General features: G+C 34.3%; 1 long non-coding RNA gene across 2 annotated transcripts in view; it reads left to right on the top strand.

Moving 5' to 3' along the window:
- The window catches only part of LOC109029116 (uncharacterized), an 87,409-nt gene extending 79,288 nt beyond the window's left edge, over positions 1-8,121 (top strand). For both annotated transcript variants that reach the window (XR_008672610.2, XR_008672596.2), the window contains exon 5: positions 628-8,121. This is a non-coding gene — a long non-coding RNA (uncharacterized lncRNA). The remainder of the gene's footprint in view (positions 1-627) is intronic.
- Positions 8,122-19,629: the final 11,508 nt, after the last annotated feature.

The raw sequence follows: 19,629 nt of genomic DNA, 5'->3' as shown, positions 1-19,629 counted from the left end.
AATGGGAGAAAATTTTTGCAATCTATACATCTGACAAAAGGCTGATATCCAGAATCTACAAAGAACTTAAACAAATTTACAAGGAAAAAAAACAACCAAATCAAAAATTGGGAGAAGGATATGAACAGACACTTCTCAAAAGAAGACATTTATGTAACCAACAAACATATGAGAAAAGCTCATCATCACTGGTCATTAAAGAAATGTAAATCAAAATCACAATGAGATACCATCTCACGCCAGTTAGAATGGCGATCATTAAAAAGTCAGGAAACAACAGATGCTGGAGAGGATGTGGAGAAATAGAAATGCTTTTACACTGTTGGTGGGAGTGTAAATTAGTTCAACCACTGTGGAAGACACTGTGGTGATTCCCCAAAGATCTGGAACCAGAAATATCATTCTACCCAGCAATCCCATTACTGGGTATATACCCAAAGGATTGTAGGTCATTCTACTATAAAGACACATGCACATGTATGTTTATTGTGGCACTGTTCACAACAGCAAAGACTTGGAACCAACCCAAATGCCCATCAGTGATAGACTGGATAAAGAAAATGTGGCACATATACACCATGGAATACTATGCAGCCATAAATAAGAATGATATCTTGTCTTTTGCAGGGACATGGATGAAGCTGGAAACCATAATTCTCAGCAAACTAACACAGGAACAGAAAACCAGAAACCACATGTTCTCACTCGTAAGTGGGAGTTGAACAATGAGAACACATGGACACAGGGAGGGGAACATCACACACCAGGGCCTGTCCAGGGTCGGGGGCTAGGGGAGGGATAGCATTAGGAGAAATACTTAATGTAGATGATGGGTTGATGGATGTAGCAAACCACCATGGCATGTATATACCTATGTAATGAACCTGTACATTCTGCACATGTATCCCAGAACTTAAAGTATAATAATAAAAAGATATTAGCTATAAAAATCAAAACAAATAACAGTACCTTATAGATTTTATTACAGATATAATGGTAAAATGTATGGCATTAAGGCCAAGCGGGGAAAAACAAAAGTATACCAAATGCTGATAAGGACGTGGAGCAACAGGAACTCTCATTCATTGCTGGTAGGAATGCAAAATGATATAGCCACTATGAAAGACAGTTTGGCTGGCAGTTTTTAACAAAACTAAACATACTCTTACTATATGATCCACCAATCATCCTCCTTGGTATTTACCCAAAGAAGCTGAAAACTTATATCCACACAAAAAATTACATATAATTGTTTACAGCAACTTTATTCATAATTGCCCAAACTTGGAAGCAACAAAGATATCCTTCAATAAGTGAATAGAGAAATAAATTGTGGAAATACAATAAAATATTATTCATCACTCAAAAGAAATGGCTATCAAGCCATGAAAAAAGAGAGAAAACCTATATGCATATTATTAAGAGAAAGAAGACAATTTGAAAAGGCAACATACTCTATGAGTCTAAGTATATGACATTTGAGGAGAGGGAAATGATGGAGACATTAAAACAATTCATGGTTGTCTAGAGGTTGAGGAAAACAAGGATGAACAAGTGGAGTACAGAGAATTTATTTATTTTTATTTTTTTGAGACAGGGTCTCACTCTGTTGCCCAGGCTGGAGTGCAGTAGCATGATCTTGGCTCACTGCAACCTCTGTCTCCTGGTTTCAGATGATTCTCCTGCCTCAGCCTCCCAAGCAGCTGGGACTACAGGCGTGTACCACCACGCCCTGCTAATTTTTGTATTCTTAGTAGAGACGAGGTTCTGTCATGTTGACCAGGCTGGTCTCAAACTCCTGACCTCAGGTGCTCCACCTGCCTCAGCTTCCCAAAGTGCTGGGATTCCAGGCATGAGCCACCATCCCCAGCTGAGAACTTTTAGTGTAGGAAAGCTATTCTGTATGATACTATAAAAGTGGATACATGTCATTATACATTTGTCCAGACCCACAGAATTTACAACACCAAGAGTAAAACCTAATGTAAACTATGGGATTTGGGTGATAGTGAGGTGTCAATATAGGTTCATTAATTCTAACAAATGAACCACTCTTGTGGGGGATGTTGATAATGGGGAAGGCTATGCATGCATGGGGACAGGAGGTATATGGGGAACCTTTGTAACTTCTGCTAATTATGCTTGAACATAAAACTTTGCTAAAAAATAAAGTCTATTTTTAAAAGTATACTATTCTAAGACTCATACTATACATGAAGTAAAATAATATCACTTAGAGGTTTACTAAATGAGTTAAAGATGAATGCTATAAATTCTAATGCAACCACTAAAATGATTTATAGCTAATAAGACAATAACAGAATAAAATAGAATCATAAAAAATATTCAGTGAACTCAATGGAAGACAAAAAAGGAAACAAGAGAAAATAGAAAATAAATAGCAAGACAATAGCTTTAAACTTAACTATGACAATAGTTAAGATCAATGTAAATGATCTAAGTGCATCAATTTAAAGATAGAGATTGTTATATTTGGTTTAAAAAGCCAGACTTAACCATATGCTGCCTCACTTCAAATTAAAATGTTCCACAGATAAAGCTCAGATGGTTGCACTGTTAAATTCTAGCAAACATTTTAGGAAAATAATGCTGATTCAATACAAATGTTTTTCCAGAAAAATTGAAGAAGAAATACTTTAAAACTTATTGCATGAACAAGGCCAGTGATAGATGTTATTATTGCAGCACATATGAGGTATTTATAGATCTACATGAGATGATTGGGAAAGCTTTGAATTTTCTTTCAAACCTTGTTGATTGTACATGTCTGTAAGCTGTCAATACAATGCTGTGCCTTGAAATAATGGACAATATCTTTCCTGTTAGTACCGGAGGCAGTAACCAAAGAAATAGCCAGGAAAAAAACAAATTTAAAAATGCATCATGAACAGAATGTCAGCTATGAAGCCATTAAATATCTATAATTTTAGAATTTTGATGTATTATTCACTGATAAACATTTTAAAGGTTATTGTAGAAACAAAGTAATTTTGCTTGATAGAAATTTTGTATATCATTTCTTTAATGCAAGTTATTCCAATTACCATTTAGCTAATGAACCCTTCAAATTTCATTTGCATAATGGGTGCCAATTTTGACAAGAGGAATTTATCCTGCTGTGATAAAAGCATCATCGGACTCACCAATGGAGTGATGATTATTTAGTTTTAAATCAGCATGGACACACCATTGAACAGTCACAATCACTGGCTTGTCATTTTGGGTCTCCAGAGCTCTCATTTTCTTTCTGGTTATAGGACCTGCACTCAAAACATGATTAACTACATTCAACATTAAGGTTATAACTAGCAACGAGGCTTTCATTTGAATGGCTTCTTCAGATCAACTGAATTCTGTGATCTTCAAACTACCCCTTTCTCAGATATGATGTCATTTTTATATGCTATTATCTGTGTAGTGGGGACTCTCTCAAACCTCTTTCTCTAGCTCCAACTTTGCCCTGAGCTCTACAGCCATGTATTAAATTGCATACTAGACCTCCTTAGCTGGGTATCCTGTACTATGCTATGCTCTGTGCTGAGCACTTTCCATGCATTGTGTCAACCTTATTACAGCCTTTTAAAGGAGATAATATCATCCTTATTTACACATGAGAAAAAAAGAGATTACAAGTAAATTCCCAATTTCACACAGCTGGTAGAAGGAGGATGTAGAATTCAAATCAAATTACTCTGAGACCTAGGCCATTTTATACTGTCTTGTACCTTATATTACATCTTGGAATTAATTTGACTTAAAATTGAGCTCCTAGACAAATTTGTGTTGTTTAAAATCATACCTTTAAAAATAAAAATAACTTAACCATCCTGTACTCTTTATATTGATAGATAGCACAGCATCCTTTTGGTCAAACAAAAATGTCAGGTTTATTCTCTGCTTTCCTCCAAGCCAATAGTGGTAAACCATACCAACCTGTTTGCAAAAGCCGTGTCTGGAGATTTTCCTTAAGCAGAATGTATCCTGATTTTTTGGGGAATAAAGCAGTGGTTTCGTGCAGCATAATACTGGACAAAATTATTCTAAAACTGATCACTCTCTCAGGCCAGAGCATACTTAACAATTAGTACAGATGCCCACAGTACAACTATGGCAATTCAGAATAATTATACAGATACAAAAAAATTGACCCAGACCAATCAACTACTTTTCATTCTCTTTATGTATCTTGTATATACACAACCAGATTCAGGTATTTTATAAAACTCATAGGTCTGTGAAATATCACTGAGTTTGATTATTATGATAAGGAGTGAGAGTATAAAACCAAGCTGTTATTTCTTCTCTCTCATTAAACTCTATGAAACCTAGTGTCCTCTTGGAATTGCTGGGTGGATTAAATGTGATATAACGAAATCAGTGATAACAATGTTTCCCATGTAACACAATAAAGCAGAGGTTCACTATTATTTTCATTGATTTAGATAAGTTAATTCAGAGTACTAACCACTACTGGGTGGAAAATTGCCTTTATTAGAGAACAGAGGGATAGGTAACATAAGAAAAAAACTACATTTGAAAAAGAATTAGGAACTTACCTAGAAATCAGAGCTCCAGTAGTCAGGGGAGTTTCCAGAATTTAACATTTGTTAAGTACTGATGGTGTGCTAGGAGGAGTATGCAAAATGCTTAATATGTTTTACTACATTTATTCCACAAGGATTTACTTAGTACTTAGAGTCTTGTGCGTTGTGTTCCAAGCATAATGCTAGTAAAGAAACCTGTGATATCAGTGCTATTTTGTCCTTTTATCCCTTTGTAAATAAATTTAACATTAGAACTTTAAGTCACTTGCCCAGGATTTCACCTGTGTTAGTTAAAAAATTGAACCTGCATTTATTTGACTCCAAAGTACGTGTTCTCAAACCCTACATAATGCTGTCTTCTAGATTCCTAGAAGTTTTTATTTCCATATAGTAAAATTAGTATATAAAGCATGGTTTATAAAGGAAAAAAGAGATTGGAGTTTGAAATCTGGTTCCATGAATCGTTAATTTTATGATCATTGACAAGTCGGACGTCATGAGCCTCAGTTTCTTAATCAGTATAATGACTAATAAACTTTCAATTTATCCAGCTTGCAATGAAGATTACATGAAGCAGTGTATGCAAAGTGTGTGATATGTTGTCTTATAGTTAAAAAGTATTTATTATATTATATTAGAAGATTGCTCTTCTTTTCACCCTGCATCTCAGCATTTTGTGTACTGTCTACTATGTTATAGACACTTAAGAAATACCTGTAGAATGAATAATGAATAAATGAGTAAACGATGTATACAGTGCCTCCAAAGGTTGCAGACCTCTCACAATATGAGTTCCTCACTGAAATAGTCAAGATATACTCCTACATTATCAGTGTTCCTGCTTATCTGCTTGCTTGCTTCTGAATGATTTTTGCTGTGAGATAATATCAATAATGCTTCACCTTGTATTTTAAAAGCATGCAGTGCCAGAGGATATAGCTGGAACTGAGTAAGCACAAATCATATCCAAACTAGGGCAAGAGAAAATAATCTGTTTATCCAGAATGCAACAACACTGTTACCGGATTAGAATTACCGGAGATGGTTGAGTGCAATCTGATTTTATAAAATAGTCCATAGAATAAATATGCCATTTAGAAACTTCCAACGTGTAAAGATGTTTGGAGCTGTACTTAGAGTGAATCTTCTAACTCAGAGATGAAACACTGTAGCTAGGAATAATTAAAAGAAATATTCAGATAACATACAATTGTTTTAATGCAAATTGGCACAAAATTATGCATGGAGAAATTAAAAAGCGCTATTACTTTAGGAAATGGGTATTTAAATTTAACTGACATACTATTTGGAAATATTCGTATGTTACTTTTTCTGTAAAAGGTATGAACAAAGCCACTGAGACTAACTTTGCATTATGGCCTATGAACCTTATTATAATATCATTTTATATTGCTCACAAAAGCAGATTTTTCAAAATTGAGTAAAATAAAGCAACCATTTTTTTCAGAAAAAAGCATTTAAAACATCTAACTTATGTTATATTGATCCTTTTTCCAGGCTTGACAAGTCGTGGTAGATTAGATTGTTACTCAAAATACTTATTCCCTCCTTTTCTTGACTTGAATGTACCTGACACTTTGGGCTCTTCCATGTAGCTTTTTTTGGCCAATGAAATTTGCGTAGAAGCAATGATATTCCAGTTCTAAGCCTGACTTAACAGTAGGGTAGTCAGTAGCAAATAAAAAAGAGTGCCTGGTTAAATTTAAGATTCAGATATGCCACAAATATTTTTAACATAAGTATATCCCATGCAACATTAGACACATACTTATGCTAAGATGTATTCTTTCTTATCTGAATTTAAAAATTAACTAAGTATGTTCTTTAAAAAGTACATTAAGTCCACTCTTCTTTGAAGACTTGTTTCTTAGCTGTCCTTACACACTATCTGTAGGCAGCCATGGTAACACCTTTTCTGGTCTTATCTTTATTATCACACTCACCACATAATATTGTAATCATATGCTTTTGCATTTTTTCCTCTTGCTAAATGTTAAAAGCTGCAGTTGATGTATAGGTAGTCCTTAATAGATGTTTATTAAAATTTTTATGAAATGTTATCTTAAGGAAGGGTGATGAAACCTTTGCTCACATTGAAAATTTCTGGAAATAACATCTGTATTCTCTTTTGCCTGTATCAGAAGTTCACATAATGGTCTCCGCAGTAAGTTTAATTTATTTACAGTATTTCCATTATCTAATATATGACAGAGTATTGTCACTATGTCAGAATATTAATTAAAAATAATATTGTTTGTAAAGTACATGAAGTATTTCAGTATATGATTAAAGTTATAATTTTTACCGTTGTTCAATGATATAATTCTCCTCAAGAAACATTTTTGTCTTTGAAGAAAACATCAAACTACTTGAATATTTATCTTCATGATCTATGTTTCATTGCCCTTTATAAATAAGATTATAGATTGGTAGCTAAATGGATGGAGAGAGAACCTGTGGGGGAAGTGCTGGATGTGCCTAATGTTTGGTTCTCTTCAGAGATTTGTTTGAAAGGTCATAGCCAAGGTTACTAAATCTGTAACTTTGTTAAAAAATACCCTATTACTCAAGAAAAAGATTCCATTTTGATTTACTCCTAGTGGAGAGTGATGAATCAATATTTGTTGAATTGAATTGAAGTGCATTAAAAATCTGTTTCCTGTAACTCTTTTATCTAGAGCTCCTAAGTTATTTCTCAGGGAAAGAAAAAAAGGTCTAAGTTTGAAAATCCCAGTGAATAATAACAATTTTATTTCGAAATGCTTTCTCTATCTTTATTTTCTATGCTCCCCTTTCTACTGTCCTTATAAATACTCTTCTAACTTTAAAAAAATTAATCTCCTGTGTAGAGCATCAGCAAATGGAGCCAACTCACAGATGGAAAGTTAGAATTTGGGCCAGACAGCCAACGTATTCATCCACTGTCTTCCAGAGTTAGTCAAGTGTGTCCAGCTGGTTTAGCATAATAGGAGACTTAATACAACATAGCATCATAATCAGTGAATTGAGACTACATTTTCTTTCAATAGAAATGAAACTATACAGTCCTGGTGAGTCTTCCACAGACTATGGGGAAAAGCACAAGCCAGTTTAAACTTAAGATTCCTCAGGACCTAACAAAAGGATTTTCATCATGGCAAGCCGAATATATATTTGCCTGGTACTGAATCTTTTATCCCATTTACTATGAAGACATTTCCATCAATAGCTAACAATAGCTACATAGGATAGATTTTTAGGGCACTTAGGAATAGATAAACTATAGTGTTCAAGTCAAAATATTCTGATAGTGGCTTGAATTCCAGGTTGCCATAAGGTAGAAAGCCTGGAGCATAAAATTCACAAGTGACATTTTAATAATTTTGCTTTCAACAAGGGCTCATCAATTTGTCACAGATTTTACAGTGAATATCTTAAGCACTATCATCTAATTATGAGACAAATTCTCCTTCACATCATTCCTACCCAGCAGATATTCTCAGAGAAGTGGAGAAGTCAGACAATTCTAAAGCTAAGTTACATAAGTAAACAAAATACTTAGGCTTAAAATATCTAAAGGAGTCCAGAACTTATGTATATAAATTTTTCAACTTTCAAATTTATCTTGTTTGGCTTTTGCCTCTAACATTATGATATTTATTAATCTTAACTATTTGGAAACATAATGTATAAGTATAAAAACCTAGAAATGGTCTTAAGATGATGAAGTCAGCAATGATACTATTATTGTGGTGAATGTTAGAAGGATGTCGTATTCTAAAGAGGCAGCATGGGGTACTGAAGAGCATGGACATGAGGATTTAAATACTGGCTTCACTAATTACCAGCTTTCACTCGTAACATCAACTGTATTTTAAACTGTACTTATTACACTCTGTACAGGAAAATTGTAATAGCATCTACTTCATAGAATTCATATGAGGATTTGAGGATTTTTTTTTTCTTTTTTTGAGGCAGGGTTTCACCCTGTCACCCAGGCTTGAGTGCAGTGGCACGATCTTGGCTCACTGCAGCCTCAACCTCCAGGGCTCAAGCGATCCTCCCACCTTAGCGTCCTGAGTAGCTAGGACTATAGGCACTCACCACTGTGCCTGGCTAATTTTTAAATATTTATTGTAGAGACAGGGTTTCGCCATGTTGCCCAGGCTATTCTTGAACTCCTGGGCTCAAGCAATCCACCTACCTCGGTCATCCTAAAGTACTAGGATTACAGGCATGAGCAACCATGCCCAGACTTATAAGGATTATGATATAAGATAAAGCACTTAGAATACTGGCATATAATAAAAACTCAATCAATCATAGACATTATTATTACTATAATTATTTATCTGAAATATTATTACTCAGATCCAGAAAGAAATGTATTTAGATCACAATTTTGTCTCACACTAGCTTTGTAAACTTGAAAAACTTGTTTAGCTCCTTTGACTCAATTTATTTCTATGTCATAAAAGGATAATATTGTCTGCCTTATAGATATGCTATGAGGTTTAAACAAAGCCTTCCTGAGAATTTTAAACTATACTGCAAAGCACCCATATAATTTCTGGCATAGCATTCAATAGGCAATAGTAATTGTTATTATCACCTAATTTTTTCGATGTTAATATTTTAAAGGCAAATATTGGGAAGTTAAAAAATATATGTTCCAGATCTCTTTCTAAATGTAATTAGGAAGTAAAGACATACAGAGTACACTAGGAAGTGAATCATCCAAACATTTAAAATTTTTGGTAGCTCACAGTAAATCAGTTGGACTTTGCCAATATATGAATATTTATTTATATCTAAAACAAACTACCATATGTTATTGTACTAATGTATTATATATACAAACAGACTAAAAGAATGACATAACACATTATTAAAAATGTAAAATCTGACCAAGTGTGGTGGCTCATGCCTGTAATCCCAGCGCTTTGGGAGGCTGAGGCGGACGGATCATGAGGTCAGGAGTTGAACACCAGCCTGGCCAACATGGTGAAACCCCTCTCTACTAAAAATACAAAAATTAGCCAGGCGTGATGGCACACACCTGTAATCCCAGCTACTCAGAAGGCGGAGGCAGGCGAATTGTTTGAATCCAGGAGGCGTAGGTTGAAGTGAGCCGAGATTGCGCCACTGCACTCCAGCCTGGGTTACAGAGCGAGGCTCCCTCTCAAAACGAACAAACAAACAAAAAAACGTAAAATCTTTTTTCCTCTTGCTAAAACAGTATTAACAAGATATACGTACGTTATTCTTTTGGAAAAGCAATGTGATTAAATATGCCTCCTTTATTTTTAATCTTGGTTTAGCATTTTGTGACATAGCAATAAAAAGGACTAATTTTGGCTTCTTTTTTAAATTCCTGATTTTTGACTGTCATAACTGAAAAAAAAACATAATCCAAATTGTAAAAAGGTGACTGTACTTAAAAAATTACACAAAAATTTAAGTTTATTTACCAATTATGCAAAGTTTATGTTAAATTTCATCTCATAAAATTTATTCTTCTGTGATTCAATTGATTGTTTATCAACCTAACTGCAAAATATTCCATTTTTATATTTTTAAAATAGGATTCAAACCACTTCAAAGATTTTAGGAAGATAAAAAATGTATGTTTCTGAGATGATATAGACTCCAGATATCAATGTTTTTAGGAATGATATACAGCATTTTTGGCAGTAATACCCCTAGGAATGGAAACAATTCTAACCATCTATTTTTTATCTCTCCACAGTGAGAGTTTCTTTCAAAATGCGATTATTTTCTAACTTGTTTTAAAATTTGTACAAATTTATAGGTACATGTGCAATTTTGTTACATGCATAGACGGTGTACTTGTCAAGTCAGGGCTTTTAGGATATACATTACCCAAATGATAATAATAATGGGTACCCATTGTACACATTAACTAATTTTTCATCATCTACCCCCTTCCCATGTGGTTTGCCTTCTGAGTCTACATTTTCTGCACTTCCATTCTCTACGTTCATGAGTATACATTTTTTACCACCCAATGATAAGTGAGAAGATGTGATGTTTGACTTTCTGTGACTGGTCTGTTTCACTTAAGACAATAACTTTCAGTTCCACTTATATTGCTGCAAAGGACATAATTTCATCCTTTTTTATGGCTGAATAGTGTTCTGTTGTGTATGTAGTCTACATTTTATTTACCCATTCATCCAGTGATGGATACTTAGGATAATTTTATATCTTTGCTATTATGAATAGTGCTGTGATAAACATATGAATGAAGATATCTTTTTGATATATTGATTTCTTTTCTTTTGGATAAATACCTAGCAGTGGGATTGCTGGAATAAATAAATGGTAGTTCTAGTTTTATTTCTTTGGGAAATATCCATACTGTTTTCCATGACACTGTACTAATTTACATTCCAACAATGTGTAAGAGTTTCCTTTTCTCCACCTCCTCAATGACATCTGTTATTTTTTGTCCTTTTTATAATAGCCATTCTGACTCGGGTAAGATAATGTCTCACTGTGGTTTTGATTTACATTTCCCTAGTGATTAGTGATGTTGAGCATATTTTTACATACCTGTTGGCCATTTGTATGTCTTCTTTTGAGAAATGTCTGTTCATATCCTTTGCCCATTTTTTAATGAAATCATTTGTTTTCTTAATATGGAACTGTTTGAGTTCCTTATATATTCTGGATATTAGTCCACTGTCAGATACATAGTTTGCAAATATTTTCTCCCATTCTTCTGGTTGTCTCTTTACTCTGTTGATTGTTTCTTTTGCTGTGCAGAAGTTTTGTAGTTTAATTGTCTCATTTGTCTATTTTTGTTTTTCATGCCTGTGCTTTTGAGGTCTTAGTCATAAATTCTTTGTCTGAACCAATGTCCAGAAGAGTTTTCCCTAGGTTTTCTTCTAGTATTTCTATAATTTTGAGACTTACATTCAAGTTTTTAATCCATCTTGATTTGAATTTTGTATGTGGTAAGATGGGCTAGTTTTATTATTCTGCATATGACAATTCAGTTTTCCCAGCACCATTTATTGAAAACAGTATATTTTCCCCAATGTCTTTTCTTGTTGATTTTGTCAAGGACCAGTTGGCTTTAAATATATAGCTTTGTTTCTAAGCTCTCTATTATGTTCCATTGATCTACATATGAAAAATGACATTGGTATTTTGATAAGGATTGCATTGAATCTGTAGATTGGGAAGTATGGTCCTTTTAACAAGGTTTATTTTTGTGTTTCATGAGTATGAAACCTTTTTCCATTTGTTTGTGTCATCTACAATTTCTTTCATCAGTGTTGTAATTTTTTTGTAGAGATCTTTCACCTCCTTGGTTAAATTTAGTCTCAGTTATTTTTGTTGTTGTTGCTTTGTAAGTAGAATTTCTTTCTTTATTTCTTGCTCAGTTACATCATTATTGGTGTATAGAAATGTTACTGATTTTTGTGCTTTACCTTTGTATCCGGCAACTTTACTGAATTAATTTATCACATGTAAGAGGTTTTTGGAGGAGACTAAGTTTTTATAGATATAAGAAAATATCATCAGCAAAGAAAAACAGTTTGTCATCTTCTTTTCCAATTTGTATGTCTTTTATTTCTTTTTCTTGCCTGATTGCTCTGGTTAGGACTTCCAGTAATATGTTGAATAGTCATGGTGAAAGTGGGCATCCTTGTCTTGTTCCAGTTCTTAGGAGAAATACTTTCAACTCTTCCTCAGCTTATATAGCCTTTGTTATTTTGAGATATGTTCCTTCTCTGCCTGCTATGTTGAGGGTTTTTATCATGAAGGAATGATGAATTTTATCAAATGTTTTTTGTGTGTCTGTTAAGATGATCACATGGTATTTTGCCTTTGATTCTGTTTATGTGATGTAGCACATTTATTGATTTGCATATGTAAACCATTCTTACATCCCTGAGATAAATACCATTTGATCATGGTGTATTATCTTTTTGATGTGCTGTTGGATTCAGTTTGCTGGTATTTTGTTATTAAGTTTTGCATCAATGTTCATCAGGCATATTGGTCTGTAGTTTTGATTTTTGTTATGTCTTTATCTGGTTTTGGTGTCAGGATAATATTGGCCTTGTAGAAAGAGTTAAGAAAAATTTCCTTCTTCATTTTTTGGAGCAGTTTCTGGAGAATTGAAATTAGTTTTTCTTTGTATATTTGGTAGTACTCATCTGTGATTTTATTGCTCCTGGGATTTTTTTCCTTGGGAGTTTTTAAAAATTATTATTACAGGTTCAATCTTGCTACTCCTCATTATTGGGCTGTTCAGGTTTTTTATCTCTTCGTGGCTCAATCTTAGTAGATTTTGTGCTCATGAATTTGTCGTTTTCTCTGTTTTCTAGTTTGTAAGCATGCAAATATAATAATTTATGATAATCTTTTATATTTCTGTGTTATCAGTTGTAATGTCTCCTTTTTCATTCTGAACTTGTTTGGATGTTCTCTCTTCTTATCTTTGTTAGTTTAGCTAGCAGTTTATCAATTTTGTTTTTCTTTCATAGGACCAACTTTTTGTTTCCTCAATTCTTTGTATTATTTTCTTAGTCTGTATTTCATTTAGTTCTGCTCTGAGCTTTGTTTCTCTTGTTCTGATAAATTGGGATTTTATTTGTTCTTGCTTTTCTAATTTCTTGAGATGCATCATTAGATTAATTTGTAGTCTATTTTTTTGAGGTAGGCATTTAATGATATAAACTTCCTTCTTAACACTGTTTTTGCTGTGTCCTACAAATTTCGTTTTATTTTCACTTGTTTCAAAAAAAGTTTGATTCCTGTCTTAATTTCTTCACTGACCCAGTGATCATTCAAGATAATGTTGCTTAATTCACATACTTTTGTAGGTTCCAAAGTTTTTCTTGGTATCGATTTCTAGTTTTGTTCCACTATGGCCTGAGAAGACACTTGATATAATTTTGATTTTTAGAAAATGTGCTGAGACCTGTTTTGTGGCCAAAACTATAGTCTATTTTGGAGAATGTTCCATGTGCTGTTGAAAAGAATGTATATTCTGCAGTTATTGGGTAGAATATTCTGTAAATGTCTATAACATCCATCTTGTCTAAAGTCCAACTTAAATTCAATATTTTTGGTTGATTTTTTTTTGTCTAGATGATATGTCTAATGCTGTGAGTGGGGTGTTGAAGGCTCCCATTATTACTGTATTTCTATCTCTCTTTTTAAGTCTAGTAATATTTGTTTTATGAATCTGGGTGCTCCACAATTGGGTACATATATATTTAGAATTGTGATTTCCTTTTGCCAACTTATTCCTTTATCATTATATAATTTCCTTCTTTTTCTTTTTTACTGTTTTTAAGTCTGTTTTTTCTGGTAAAAGTATAGCTCCTGCTTGCTTTTGGTTTCAGTTTGTGTGGAGTATCCTTTGTCATTCCCTTACTTTCAGTTGATACGTGTCTTTACAGGTAAGGTGAGTTTCTTGTAAGGAAAATATAGTTGGGTGGTTTTTTAATCCATTCAGTCAGTCTGTCTTTTTAACTGCAACGTCTAATCCATTTGTGTTCAAGGTAAATGTATATATGTAAGATTTTGTTTCTGTCACATTGTTAATTGTTTTCTAGTTGTGTCATATTTTTTTTTCTTTTTTCTGTTTTTTTCATTGTGATTGGTGGGATTCTGTGGTGATGCCATTTGATTCCTTTCTTTTTCTCTATTTAATTGATTCACCAGTGAGTTTGATACTTTTGTGTTTTTTCACGATGGTAAAAATTGTGCTTTTGTTTCCACATTTAGGAATCCCTTAAACTATTTTTGTAGGACTGGTTTACTGGTGACAAATTTCCTTAGCATTTGCTTGTCTGGAAAAGGCTTTATTTCTCCTTCATTTACGTAGGTTAATTTTGCTGGATATCGAATTCTTGCCTGCCAGTTTTTTTCTTTCAGCACTTCGAATATGGTATCCCATTTTCTCCTGGCCTGTAAGGCTTCTTCTGAAAAATCTGCTGTTAGTCTGATGAGATTTCCTGTACTTGTAACTAGATGGTTTTCCTGTGATGTTTTCAGAATTTTCTCTTACATTTTGCCTTTAGACAGTCTGATTATAATGTGACGTGGCGAAATCCTTTATGCATTGTATTTTCCTGGAGAATGTTTAGCCTTCTGTATTTAGATGCCTAGGTCTCTTGCTAGATTTGGGAAGTTTTCATCTGCTATGTCATTAAATAAGTTTAAACCTTTCAATGTCTTTTCAATCTCAGAGATACAAATAATCCATAAATTTGGTCACTCTATATTGTCCCAAACATCTCAAATGCTTTATTTATTCTTTTAATTCTTTCTTCTTTGTTTTTATCTAATTGAATTATTTCAAAAGACCCGTATTCAAGGTCTGAAATTCTTCCTTCTGTTTGTTTGCTCTAGCCTATTGTTGAAGCTTTTGAATATGTTTTGTATTTCCTTCAATAAAATCTTTAGTTATAGGATTTCAGACTTTTTTGTTGTCTTGTTTTATTTTTATTTTATTTTTTAAGATATCTATATCCTTCATGAATTTCTCATTCATATTCTGAATTATTTTTCTGAGCTTTTTATATTGGTTTTCAGATTTATCTTGCATCTCATTTAGCTTCTTTCAAAATCAATTTTTAAATACTTTAGGATTTAGATAATTTCTTTTGGGTTAATATTTATTGCTTGAGAATTATTGTGGTTCTCTGAGGGTGCTATATTACCTCACTTTTTTATGTTTCCCATGTCTTTAACTTGATTTCTGCACATCTGGTGTAAATATTGCTGCTGCTTCTTTTAAAATATCCTTTCACTGTAGTGAAAGCTTTTTCCTGCAGATGCTACTATAATGTTGTTAGGTAGGCTACTATAATGTCGGTTAGGTAGGCTTCGCTTCTGTGTGCATGTAGTAGTGAAGTTTCTGTATGATTTCTTTGACTATAAACAGCATTATTGGTATCTGTATTTTCTTCAGTGTGTTAGAGTGCAGTTATTTGTGGAGGCTGTAGTGAAGTTGTGCTGGGGATTGGTATGCCAGACAGGCTAATTCTTGTGCCTCTGGGTGGCTTTCTCAAATGTGAGTTGTAGTAGCAGCGTACCAGGTGGATGAGCAGGATCTCAAGCCCCTGGGTGGCTGGCATAGTGTGGCAATAACGGTAGTGGTGTTGAGAGGCTTTCCTTGGTTTCTAATGCTATGTGCTTGGCAGTGGTTGCAATGGGTTTTGCAGGCTGGCCTCCAGACCAGCAGGTAGTGCTTGCAGGTAGGAGGCAGCAGAGGTCATAGTGGTAGGATGTTTATGCTCAACCCTAGTACCCTGGAAGGAGTGTTCAGGTGTTTCATGTGGTGAATTCGGTTGTGCATCCTCCAGGACTCTGGATCTCACACTCTGTTTTCTGTTCCATATGGGGGTGAAGCTCGGTAGAATCTGACTGAGCAAGCTTGCACTCAGGCCCCCAGTGGCAAGCGCATGCACCATCCATGACAGGTAGGGGTATGGTGGTCTAAGGCTTCTGATAGAATGCTTGGGTGAAAGGCAGATGCCACTGCACTTACATTCTCCCATAGTAGGTGAGGTCAGGCCCAGAAGCCACAGCCTTTACTGGCAGGTAGGGGACTTACATCCTTCTCATGCCTCAGTCCCAGCAGGGCTTGCTTCCCAGTCCTGACTGTCACAGCTGACCTAGCTGTTCCTTCGGACCCAGCAATTCACTCCTAGCCCACAACTTATAGGATTGCCATAGGATCCCTCCCCCAACCCAAGGCTAAGCCTCCGCAGTATCTTGTTCTGCTCAATTTTGGGGGTGGTTCCAACTTCCAGTGACAGTAGCTAAATCCCACACCATGCTTTCTTCTCAGTCTTGGTTGTATGACCCCACCCCTTACTTTTGCCCTGGTTCAGCAAGCAGCAGCCCAAGTTTCCCTAACTCCTAGGACTGCTGTCACTGGTTCCCAGGTCTGTGCATAGTCTACTCAAATCTAGGATCAAGAATGACATCTTGCTGTAGCTGCTTAGGCTTCAGAAAGTGTGTGGGACCCAGGATGTGTCCCCTTCCTGAAGCAGTTTCTTCTGAGTCTCTCAGCCACAACCTAAGTTATATTTAGAGCTTTGGAGGTCAAGGTGCTCTCCCAAGACCTGAATTGTAAAATTCCCCAGGGGGAAAGTGGAGATCCGAAATACTGTTACTCATGCTCTCTCGTTCTGGGAAGTCACTCACAGTTCCTGGTCTATCCTGGTAAAACAGCTGCCTTTCTTCTCCTTCCTGGGTTTTGCTGTTTCCCATCACTTGTCTGTTGAGCTCCCATATTTCCTTTTGGATACTGTATTCAGCATGCAATTGTCTAGTCAGCCATCTTGAAAAAAGTCTCTAATTTATTCTTGAAACATCACTTTTACATGAAAGAGATGTTTTTAAATTCTTTATTTTTAATGTAATTAACAATATGATAACATATCATAAATTCAAACTATGATATGCTACAATATTGAAGCCATCCAGTGAGATCACAACTATCAACATCTCCAACTTGTGGAGTTCTTCTGCTTTGCGGGGAAGATTTTCTGATATAAAGAAAGAGTAAGGATGTCATGGTTAGCCCATTTATTGAATATTATAAACCTTAATTTCCTCCTCATATTTATATTAAAAATAAATATCAGGTACTGTAACTTTATTTTCCTCCTGCCCTCAGTGGATCATCTTGCCCATTCCTGGTTATGCACCTCCCACTTTGTAGACCACTGTAAAAACTGCAAACTTTGAATGTATGTGGAAAAATTATCAAAAACTGGAGTGATGAGTAAAGGTGAGTTCTTTAAGTTTGAGTGAGGGGAAACAGCCGTGATTGGACACCCGTTTTGTGACAAGTCTTTTAGTAAGTACTTTCACGTTGATTCTCCTTTTCTGCGTGGAAGAAAAATAGTAAATTCATATTCTCTGGGACCTGTATCTGTGGTATCCAATAAAGTAGCTACCATCCACATGTGGCTATTTAAATTTAAATGAATTAAAATTAAATTATATTAAAATTGTTGGTTCCTTAGTTATGCTAGCTACATGTTAAACCACATGGCTAGTGATTACCATATTGGACAGTATATATTTTAGAATGTTCCTATCATTTTATTTCTGTTACTGTTGGATAGAACTACTTTGGAATTAGACCTCTTAGAAGGCAGAGGTTTTCAAACGGAGATTTTCAAGTAGATATTTTTCCCGATGCCACTGTTACTATTTACAATTCTAAACAAACACTTTATTAATATATAATATTATAAAATGAAGAATTTTACTTCCTCAATTAATCAAATACAATTAAAACTCTAGACATAAATACTAACTTATACTTGTTAAGAGTTTACTTGGTACTGAACATTGTACTGTTTCATAAGGTTTATTTCATTTAATTCTCACAATAGATTTATACAATAAGTTATTAAATAAATAAAATAATTCAAGGCCATGAGGTTGATAAGCAGTAAAGCTGTGGCATAAATTCTGGAGCCAAGCAGTTAGTTAAGTGGCTCATGTTTGATGTCACATGCTCTATGGGACAGGGTGGAATGACGAACCTCAGGCTCTTGCCTCAAGCACAAAATTTAAGGGAACAAAATTTGCCATACATCTCAGTAATCAAGATTGGTAATATTCTAATGCACTAATTTATTAAATTTAAAACTAATGAAAAAAAATCTATGCTGAATACAATATCAAAATTTTGAACAAAAATGATATCATTATTAGTGATTTTTTATTTTCCTTCAGGTTCCAATATGGCTGTGCCTGACACTTTATTTAAAATTGTGATATTTTGTTGATCATAATTTTTTTGCATTAATTTGGTTTTAAAAACACTCTCTTCATAATCTTTTTCAATTACTTCTTTTGACTCATGCTGAAATCATGCCTGATACAACTAATTAATCAGAATCTATGAAGTTTTAAACTAGAAATATTTTTTTTTGACAGATCCTTAGGCTAGATTTGGTAAATACTGGTCCATGGCTCTTTCCATGCTTTGTTTACTGGTGGTATATTCAGATATATTAACTACCCAGGTACAATGAATTTATTATATTAGCCTTTTGCAATCATACAACCTTAGTTACTTTCCTGATTTTTAGGGAAAATTTATCTTCTCATGAGACCCTAGTGATACCATAAATAAGTGATACCATAGATATAGAAATTATTAAATAGAAATTTCTAGGTATATAATTATTGGTGGCACATAGTATGCACTCAATAAAAGATAGCAATTGTATTAGATGCCTTTTTTCATTCTCCTTTGTAAGTTTTTTTGAGAGTTGAATACATTGACACAGAATAATTAAGAATTTAAAAAGTATAATGGAACTTCATAGTACATAAAATGAAGGCAGCCATAGTCAGTGATTGATAAGTAACACTGTTCTATTCTGCAGGAGACTAGTACCTTCTAGAGTTGTAGTCTACCATGGCCACTAAAAAAACACAGGACACATTCCTTCCAAAGGTTTGTTCAATGTTCTATTCCCAGGTTTCACACTTTACAGGGTACCTCAGTTTCTAGAAGGCACTGTGACAAAGAGGAAAAGAAAAAGAGACAAGCATGAACTTTTAGCACAGACAGACTTGGGCTCAAAATTCCATCTCTGAAAGCTATGCAATCCTGGGCAAGATACTTGATCTCCCTGAAACTCAGTTTCCTCCTAGTAAAAGCAATGATTATCTGAGTATGTTTATATTTACTTTGGCTTGCGGTTTTTATTTTCCTAAGCTAAAGTATGTAGAGCTTGATTCGTTCTATGATTTTTAGGTCTAAAACATAACCTTTGCTATGTTATTACCAAATACCAGACACTGTATTTTCAGCTAATGAGACTAGAATCCTAGTGTGAAAAAGAAAACTAAATATCGAGAAAGGCAATTTAATTTAAATTTCTCCTAAGCAAATTAATCCAGCCTCCATATGTGAGTAAATTATATGAATAAAAAGGTAACTAGTAGGCACATTATTAGTATTCCATATTAGTTACCATGCCCTTTGGTATGCATTTGTGAGAAACCCAGAACTACCTTATAACAAACATAATATCAA

Source organism: Gorilla gorilla, chromosome 1 (assembly GCF_029281585.2).
Source record: "Gorilla gorilla gorilla isolate KB3781 chromosome 1, NHGRI_mGorGor1-v2.1_pri, whole genome shotgun sequence".
NCBI lineage: Eukaryota > Metazoa > Chordata > Mammalia > Primates > Hominidae > Gorilla > Gorilla gorilla.
The sequence above is the reverse complement of the archived record's forward strand: the minus strand, read 5'-3'. Positions and strand labels throughout refer to the sequence as shown.